The sequence below is a fragment of the Leptonychotes weddellii genome, chromosome 6, assembly GCF_054177405.1.
Source record: "Leptonychotes weddellii isolate Sample4059 chromosome 6, ASM5417740v2, whole genome shotgun sequence".
NCBI classification, from domain to species: Eukaryota; Metazoa; Chordata; class Mammalia; order Carnivora; family Phocidae; genus Leptonychotes; species Leptonychotes weddellii.
The window spans coordinates 123573804-123583994 of NC_138374.1; the positions used below are offsets into that span (position 1 = coordinate 123573804).

The 10191-nt window shown below is 33.7% G+C and overlaps 1 pseudogene; it reads right to left on the minus strand.

Moving 5' to 3' along the window:
* Positions 1-705: 705 nt before the first annotated feature.
* Positions 706-1620, minus strand: LOC102745404 (large ribosomal subunit protein eL8 pseudogene; annotated as a pseudogene).
* Between the last annotated feature and the right edge of the window lie 8571 nt (positions 1621-10191).

Consider the following 10191-nt stretch of genomic DNA (forward strand, 5'->3'; position numbering starts at 1 on the left):
CAATGGAGGATGCTACAAAACCATCTGAAAAACATCCATTCAAAGCATAAAATAGACTAATGAATTTTAAAGTAACAAATTAAAAAAGTACATTAATATGGTTTCAGATTCCTTATTGAAATTAACCTTTAAGAAGCTACCACTTGTCAAGTTTTGACATTATATCAAAGAAAAATATCCACGATTATTTGAAAAGGAATATTTTTAGAATACTTTTAACTTTTCAAATTACTTGTCTATATTAAGAACAGATTTTCTTCATATACTTGAATTATAAAAAAAAATAGATTGAATGCAGAAATAATTGTGAGACTCCAGCTATCTTATATTACAGAGATTTTCAAAATCTAAAAGTTTGCCACTCTCTTCCTCTCTATATATAGTTTTTTATTGAGGTATAAATGATACATAACATTATAGTAATTTCAAGTATACAACATAATGATTCAATATTTGTATATATTGTGAAATGATAACCACAATAAATCTAATTAACATGAGTCATCATAGTTGTTACAATTTTTTTTCCTGATGAGAACTTTTAAGATCTACTTTTCTTAGCAACTATCAAATATACAATATAGTATTATTAACTATAGTCACCATGCTGTACTATGAATTTTTTAAGTTTATAACTGGAAATTTGTACCCTTTGACCCCTTTCACCCATTTTTCCCACCACTCACCCAGCCCCTCTGGCAACCATCAATCTAGTCTCTGTAACAATGAGCCTTTTTTTTGAACACTGGCTGAAAGACAACATTTTATTACTTTTATGTACAGAAAATTCAACAGCATCCACTCAGCCCAGTTGGTGGCCAGTTCTTTAGCCTTTGCCTTTTCCAGTTTGGCGATGCAAGCCACAGACTTCGGACCCAGGACATTGCCTCCCCAGTGGCAGCGGATCTCATCGTATCTGTCATTATACTTGGTCCTGATGGCTTCCACCAGCTTTGCCAGATCTCCTTTGTCTTCCGAGTTGACCTGTGTGAAGGCAACAGTGGTGCAAGTCTTCCTGTGGACCAGACGCCCCAGCCTGGCCTTCCCCTTGATAATGCTGTAGGGAACCCCATCTTACGACACAGGGCAGGCAGGAAAAACCACCAGCTCAATGGGATCCACATCATGTGCAATCACTACCAGCTGAGCCTTCTTGTTTTCTATCAAGGGGGTGACAGTGTTAACCCCAACTCACAGGACAGGTGGTCTCTTAGTGGGGACATCCCCTTTGCCCGCAGCTTTCTTCTCGGCCCAGGCCAACAATCTCTGCTTCTTCTCCTGCTTTGTCTCTGGTCTGTCCTTGTGGGCCAGCTTAAGCAGTTGAGTAGCTGTCTGGCCGTCCAAGGCCTGGGTGAACTGGTTAATTGCGGGAGGCACCTTTAGACGTTTATAGAGAACAGCCCTTTGCCAATGCAGCTGGATGTAGCGGGGCCATTTGACAAAGCAGGTGAGGTCCCTTTTGGGCTGGATGTCCTGTCCGATGCCAAAATTCTTGGGCCTCTTCTCGAACAGGGGATTGACCTCCTTCTTGGCCTCCTGCTTCTTCACGACAGCAGGGGCCGGGGTCACCTTCTTCCTCTTCGCATTCTTCCCTTTCAGCATCTTGGGTTGCTGGAGGAGAGAGCACCTTTTTTTTTTTTTTTTTTTTTAAGGATTCCACTTATAAATGAGATCTTGTCTTTCCCTGTCTGACTTATTTCACTTAGCATAATGCCCTCGAGGTCCATTCATGATGTCACAAATGGTAAGATTTCCTTTCCTTCTTCTGTAAGGATGAATAATATATCTATATACCAAATAAACATTTAGGTTGCTTCCATTTTTTGGCTATTGTAAATAATGCTGCAATGAACATGGGGGTGCAGATATCTTTTCGAATTAGTGTTTTCATTTTCTTTGGATAAATACCAAAAGTGCAACTGCTGGATCATATGGTGTTTTTAATTTTTTGAAGAACCTCCAAACTGCCTTCCATAGTGGCTGCACCAATTTACGTTTCCACCAACAGTGTACAAGCATTCCATTTTCTCCATATTTTTGCTAATATTTATTATTTCTTACCTTTATGATAATAGCCATTCTAACAGGTATGAGGTAATATCTTGTTATGATTTTGATATGAATGGAGTTATATGTTAAATAAAATATCTCTTTACATTAAAATATAGCAATAGGGGCGCCTGGGTGGCTCAGTCGTTAAGCGTCTGCCTTCGGCTCAGGTCATGATCCCAAGGTCCTGGGATCGAGCCCCGCATCAAGCTCCCTGCTAGGCGGGAAGCCTGCTTCTCCCTCTCCCACTCCCCCCGCTTGTGTTCCCTCTCTCGCTGTGTCTCTCTCTGTCAAATAAATAAATAAATAAAATCTTTAAAAAAAAAAAGAAAGAAAATATAGCAATATAGTGGATTTTATTGTTACATTCAATCAATAAGGAAGTATTAAAATTTTTCAGTTTTAGCTTATTTTCTTACTGTGGTGAGAACACTGACTTGAGATCTACCTTCTTAATGAATTTTTAAGTGAACAATACAGTGTTGTTAAGTATAGGTATAATGTTATACAGCAGATCTCTAGAACTTACTTATCTTACTTAACTGACACTATACTCATTGAACATCTCCTCATCTCCCCAGCCCATTGGGGAGATGGCAACCACCATTTTATTTTCTGTTTCTATGAGTTTGACTATTTTATTATTTGTTTATTTATTTATTTATTTATTTAATTTGAGAGAGAGAGAGCACACAAGCAGGGGGAGTGGCAGAGGGAGAGGGAGAAGCAGGCTCCCTCTGAGCAGGAAGCCCAATGCGGGGCTCAATTCCAGGACCCTGGGATCATGACCTGAGCCAAAAGCAGACACTTAACTGACTGAGCCACCCAGGCACCCTGAGTTTGACTATTTTAAATACTTCTTATATCATGCCGGGGTCATCCACATTAGCTTATAAGACAGGATTTCCTTCTTTTTAAAGATTGAATAATGTTCCATAGTGTGCATATACCAAATTTTCTTTATCCATTCATCCATCAAAGGACATTTAGGTGGTTTCTATACCTGTTATTGTGAGTAGGGCTGCAATGACTGTGGGGGTGCAGATATTTCTTTGATATCCTGATTTCAGTTCTTTTGGGTTTTTGAGAGATTGCTTAATCACATATTTGTTCTTTTTTTAGTTTTTTGAGAAATCTTCATGATGTTTTTTCCTAGCAGCTGCATCAATTCCCAACAACAGTGCACACGGGTTTCAATTTCTCTACATCCTCTCTAACACATTAGCTTTTGTTTTTTTGAAAATTGCCACCCTAACAGATATAAAGTGAAATCTACATAAAGAAAAGCTCTATCTCAGAACAGATTGGTATTTCTGAGGCTAAGCAAAGAACATGTGACAGTGGAAAAAAATAAGAACAATGTTTGGTATACTGTTTGTTTGTTATTTTTCCAGCACTTTAGAATGTTCCTCTTTGTCTTCTGACTGTATAATTTCTTACAGTATGTCTGTGGATTCTTATCATAATTCTCTGTATATAGAGTCTCTAGTTGTTTTTAAAATATTCTTTTTGACACTAGTTTTTTTCAATTTATTTATGATGTTCTTAGGTGCTTATACTCCTTGTGGTTCATTGAACTACTTGTATCAATAGGTCTACAATTTTCTTTAAAATTGGAAGGTTTTCTGCCATTTTCTCTTCAGTTTATTTTGTTTTCTTCTGTCTCTGCCTGTTTGTTTTTACCTCCCTTTCCCATCCATGTCATACTAATTCCATACACATTAGACAGCTTGTATTGTCCTAAATCACACTGAGGGTCTTAATTATTTTTAGTCTATATTCCCTCTCTGTTTTGTTTTGGATAGTCTCTATTGCTCTGTCTTTAAGTTCAATGATCTTTTCTTCTCTGTTATTTAATCTATAGTTAATTACATCCAATGACTTTTTATTTTAGACCCTTTAGTTTTCATTTCTATAAAGTCGATCTAGTTCTTTTATTTTTTCCTCTTCTCTCCTCATTATTTTTCAGATTTCCTTTACTTTTTAAAAAATATTTTATTTATTTATTTGAGAAAGAGAGAGAGAACACGAGCAGGGAGAGGGGCAAAGGGAGAGCAGACTCCTGGCTGAGCAGGGAGCCTGATACGGGGCTCGATCCCAGGACCCTGAGATCATGACCTGAGCTGAAGGCAGATGCTTAACCAACTGAGCCACCCAGGTGCCCCTAAGATTTCCTTTAAATCATTGAGTACATTTGTGATAACTATTTTAAGGACTCTGTCTATTATTTCCATCATTTTTCTCAATTGAGTCACTTCTATTTTTTTGGACTTGATATATTGCTTCTTCACATCACATGACTCTGAGTCTAAACCTCTAAATTTTTAATTTAACAATAATCCTAGAAGCAAGTGTTTATTGACTGAATATTTTTATTAGTTACTGATTATGTATTACTTTATATTTGGATGTTTATATATGTACATATGTCTGTGTACACATACACACATATATATGTGTACACAGATATTATATACAATATATTTTATATATTGTGTATATGTATAAAATGTATGTGGTTCTTATACATTTATTCTATATATAGTGAGTATACAGTATATATGTAATATGTTTATTCTGTGTCCATATATACTTTCAACAGATATATAATTACCATATAAATAAATTATAATACCTAAACCATAAAAATACAATTTCAAATTCATTGAATTGTACAGATGAAAAGGACTTGCCTAGTCTCATTAGATTACAAATAAAGGAAATACAATCATAAAAATTGAAATTATTGTTTAAAGTTAATAACAGGGAGAGGCCTAAATCATAAGTCCTGATTCCAGTTTGATGTGCTTGCCACTTTATCATCCTATTTAATCCAAGAGATTTCAACAAGCCATTCCTGGAAATTTCAAAGCCCAGTAGCTTCAGACTAAACAATTTATTACCTATATTTTAAAAGCCATCACTTTTGCTTGAGGTATCTCCTAACACAAGTTATTTCATATTGGAATAACATAGAAAATAATGCATATTATAAAAAATTATTTATAGGTTGTTATATCACACTGAGTAAAAAGTATGTGAGCATATTAGGGGTGCTTGGGGGGCTCAGTCAATTAAGTGTCTAACTTCGGCTCAGGTCATGATCTTGGGGCCCTCGGATCTCTCTCTCAAATTAATAAATAAAATCTTTAAAAAAAATAGTACGGAAGAATATTAGAGTGCTTAGTTGCCTTTGTGTTTTTAATTAATTATACTGGATTTTTAAATGTGAATTCATCATTTCTCCACCAGTACAGTTCCTTGTTAGGTAGATATATGCACAGTTTAGTGGATATGCAGAGGATGAAAATGGACTTCAGAATTCTTTCAATTAGTACATAATTATTGAGTGCCTACTCCTTGCCAGGACCTTATAAAATGGCATAATATGACAAAATTAATATTTCCAGCATTCCTCTAAAATTATCACTGCTATAATATTCAAGTGCATTCTATTAATTAGTTTGTAGAAAGTGACACTATCTATTGTTTTCCTCTCAGTGACTAGGGAGAATTTATTAACCAAATAAATTAAATCTTTTTAAATGAATGAAATTTCTGAGGAGTTTAAATCAGATTCTCTAAAATATGATTTATAGAGTAAAATTCTATATATACATATCTATCATTATAATAGCAAAACCTTCACACGTATTATACTATTATAAAAAATAGACAACTTTTAGTGAAACACATGCAAAACTTACATAGACATTATTTTATATTCATTTTATATAAAAGAAAATACAAAACAGTAGAAATGATATAGATAAAAATGACATGCTTTTTGACTCCTGTGGAGGCCAGGAGAAAAATAAGCCCTTTGAAAATTTCCACAATTTTTACAGTATTGTTTATTATAATCTCTAATGTCTTAATCCTTTCCTCTATAAACCTAATATCTTTGTAAAGCAGTGTTTTTCCTTAAAACCAAATAACACATATTTTTAAACCTCATTCCGCAATATTTACCATTTACTGACGGAACATGATCAGCATTCTTAACATTTATCATATTACTCCAGATCTGTGTAAACTGAAGACTTATTCATGGGACCCTGAATATTTCTTCACAAACTCTGACTTGATTATTTTAAATGACTTTTAATCTAAGTCTCCTAAATTGTCATAAAAATTAGGCTGATTTGCTGTCCCTCTGAGACTATGGTATAAAAGCCCATCCATCACGGTGTATCTAATTAAGAAACTAAGTTAAGAGGTGTTTGAACAAGATATTTGAAAATCTCAGGGGACCAGACAATTGAATTGGTATTTCAGACATATCAAATTAGTTAATGATTTGGGAATCTTTATTCTGCAAGAGTATGTAAATTAAAAAAGAATAATGAAATTCATTAAAGCTTTGTATCAGGGAGGAAGGAGGACCCCGTGCACCACTGCATGTAATTATAAGTACCTGCTTCATTCAGATAGGACAGGAAACTAGGGAAACAAAAAAAGCAATTTGAACAGGATTAATTTCATATTGGACATAGATAATTACAATTATTTTTCTTTATATTTTCAGGGTATCTTTCTCATAATTGACAAACCCACATTTGGTAACGAGGCTTGTTTTCCATTTTCATTTCACCACATGAACTTGTAAGATAAATGTCTTGCCATTCAAAATGACAATAGATGTTGAATATTTTCTTGAAACTTAACAAAGTATTTTATTTATTCTGTCAGCCTATTTTGATACTGAAAGAAGCAGAAGAATAAAATCACTGCTTTGTCCAAAAGCATGGAGTGAATGGAATATTAAAGCTCACCCAATAAATAACTGGACTGAAATATGTATTCAAAATGTAAACAAAACCTTTTCTCCTGTTCCAAAGCAGTATGTATACTCATGGCTCTTTAAAAGCATATAAAATAAGAATGAAACCAATGATAATATTATATTGCTAAATAAAATAAAAATAATTTCTTCCATTTTGTATTATTTGTCCATCAAAAAATATTCATTTTTAATGTACCATTTAAAAAAGTTAAACTAAAAAAAAAAAAGTTAAACTCAATAAAATATATAAAGGGTCTTCCAAACTTGGATGCTTATAGAACATAGTCTAGACTTTTATGCATAAGGAAACTGTAGAAATATAAAAGCCAGATGTTTATTTGAACTATGATACTCCATTTAAAACTATAATATGCCAGGGACTATAGGATATTAACATGTTCTGCCCCAATGCCTTCCTCTCCTTTCTCTGCCCTTACTATTCCCTCCAGTCCAGTAGCCTCTAGGGTCCATATTTGACTTTTATGAGAATTCTGCCTTTTGTTAACCTCGGAAGCACAGAAAATTGTAAACATTTGCAAAATAGTATTTATTATGTCTACAAGGTGAATGTTGGAATCGTTAAATTGTTACACATCAAAATTAAAAGAGGTGTGAATACAGTGGATAAAGTATTCATTCTCAATAGGATTCTCATTGAGATGGAACTCATTCAGAGTAACACATGAACAGTAAAACTGGAGACAGATATTCCTAAAATAGAAATAGTATTTATAAAAAAAAAATCCTAAGATAGAAATAAAGATGTGAACAAAAGTTTATGCATAAGGATATCCATTGCCGTATTATTCCCAATGGTAAGAATGATGGCAAAGCAATAGGGGAAATGGTTAAATATACAATCGTAAATCCATCAGCTGCAACAGGCATGGATTAAACAGGCTTTGGAGGACTATTTAATGACAATATAAAATGGTCATGATTTAATATCATGAGTGAAGAAAGCATATTTTTAAGAAAAAAGATATATTGTATAATTTGATTCCAAAATCATTTCTTTTAATTTTATAAATATATTTATATGTAGAAAAAAGACTGAGGGGTTCATAGTCTCTCATGGTTCGTCTCCCCCTACGATGGAGTCTGAGAAACAACCTGAGGGTTCTAGACGGGAGGGGGTTGGGGGGATAGGTTAGCTTGGTGGTGGGTATTAAAGAGGGCACATATTGAATGGGGCGCTGGGTGTTTTACGCAAACAATGAATCATGGAACACTACATCAAAAACTAATGATGTAATGTATGGTGATTAACATAACATAATAAAATAAAATAAAATAAAAAAAGAAAGAAAAAAGACTGAGCGACACCTAGGTGGTACAGTCGGTTGAGCATCCAACTCTTAGTTTCAGCTCAGGTCCTGATCTCAGGGTCCTGGGATCCAGCCCCATGTTGGGCTTGAGGCCTGCTTCAGGCTCTGAGCTCAGCACAGAGTCTGCTTGGGATTCTCTCTCCCTCTCTCTCTGCCCCTTTCCCATCTGCTCTCTCTCTCTAAATAAATAAATATTAAAAAAAAAGACTGAAATAAAACGCACTATTATATTGACAGATTGAACTCTAAAAGTCTGAATTAACAGGGATATTAATTTTATTCTTTACTGATTCCCATATTTCCATATTGTTTTAAATGAAATTGTACAATAGACTCCATTCAGTTTCACTTGCACAGTTTTGGTTACCTGCGGTCAACTGTGGTCCTGAAGTAGATGATCAGTCATCTTTCTGATGTTTTGTCAGAAGGTCAGTAGTGCCTAATGCTAACTCAAATTCATTCACCTCCCTTCATCTCATCACATAGGAATTTTATAATCTCACATCATCACAAGAAGAGTGAGTACAGTACAGGATATTTTGAGAGAGCAAAAAACACATTCACATAACTTTTATTACATTATATTATAATTATTCCATTTCACAATTTGTTATTGTTGTTAATCTCCTATTATGCCTAATTTATAAATTAAACTTTATTGTAGTATAAAAAACAGAAACAGTAGAAAAAACATAGTGTATATAGGATACATAGTTAGTGGTTTTAGGCATCCATTGGTGGTCTTGAAACATATCCCCTATGGATAAAGGGTGATTACTTTATTAATTTATCAGAAAAAAATCAATAAAAAAAGTAATTCCTATAAGATTTATTTTCCACTTAAAAATATACTTTCAAAAAACAGAAAATTGCTTTTTAATAATATTGGCCATTAAAAACCTCATGTTATAACGAATTTATTTTCCCTGATGTGGGGGAAGATCAGTTTCATTAAGTTTATTAAGTAAATGCACAGATAATTATGGATAGAGTGATAAATATATATAAGTATAATTTTCTAGTTAGGATATAGTAATATATAATATAATATTATATTATATTATATATTATATGTATAATAATATATATAATTTTCTGGTTACTAATATTTGGTAAAAATTGTAATTAACATTGTTTACATTTCCTGAAGAACTCCTGGCATAATACTTATAAAGTTTCTTCATCATTATTGTACATATTGTGTTTATTGTCAAATTTCATTTTATCTAATCTCATTTTGACACTAGCCCAGGGTTCTTGGTGGTCTGAAAAAGTCAAGGTAATGCCATTTCCCTGGTCAGATGATTATGTCAAAAAAGACTCCCAATTTAAATCAATGAGCACCTAAAATTCTTTTACCCAGCATGGTGGCTTCAGCAGTATTTATATAGGCTAAATTGGCTCAGTAAGAGCAAAGCTTAGGACAGAGGTCCTATGGCTCAGAAAGTCCTCCCTTTCCTTTTGGAAGTGAGTAGGAAATCTAGTCACCATGGTTTCTGTTCCCAAGAGCAAGACAAAGAAATATGTTGGCCCATACAAGACAGCAGATCTACAAGTATCCCACCACCTAACTGAGCCATGCCTGAAACTCATCTTACTTAAGGATATTTCAACTACATGAGTCAATAATAAATATTTATTGTTTAAGGAAATTTAACTTTTGTGTTCTGTTACATAAAATTATCAGCATAACAACTGAAACAAATTTAATTTTATAGTGAATTTCTTAAACCTTGCATCCAGTTATATTGAACTATGATTCAGATCACATGCTCTGCCTTTAAAATTACAGGGGATTTTTTCTTTTCTATAACTCAGGAATTAGTGATATGAATATGACCATATCCTGCCACACTAACATTGTAGTATGAATTCTTCTGCATTTGAAGTGCATTGTCAGTTTGGTTTTCAACAGGGGCATGTTTACTTTTTACAGGCAGAATTCTATATTTAAAAAATTACATTATAATTCATTTGGAAGTCCACTCATAATGGACAAGTTGTTAACTTTAAGGACAATATTTCATT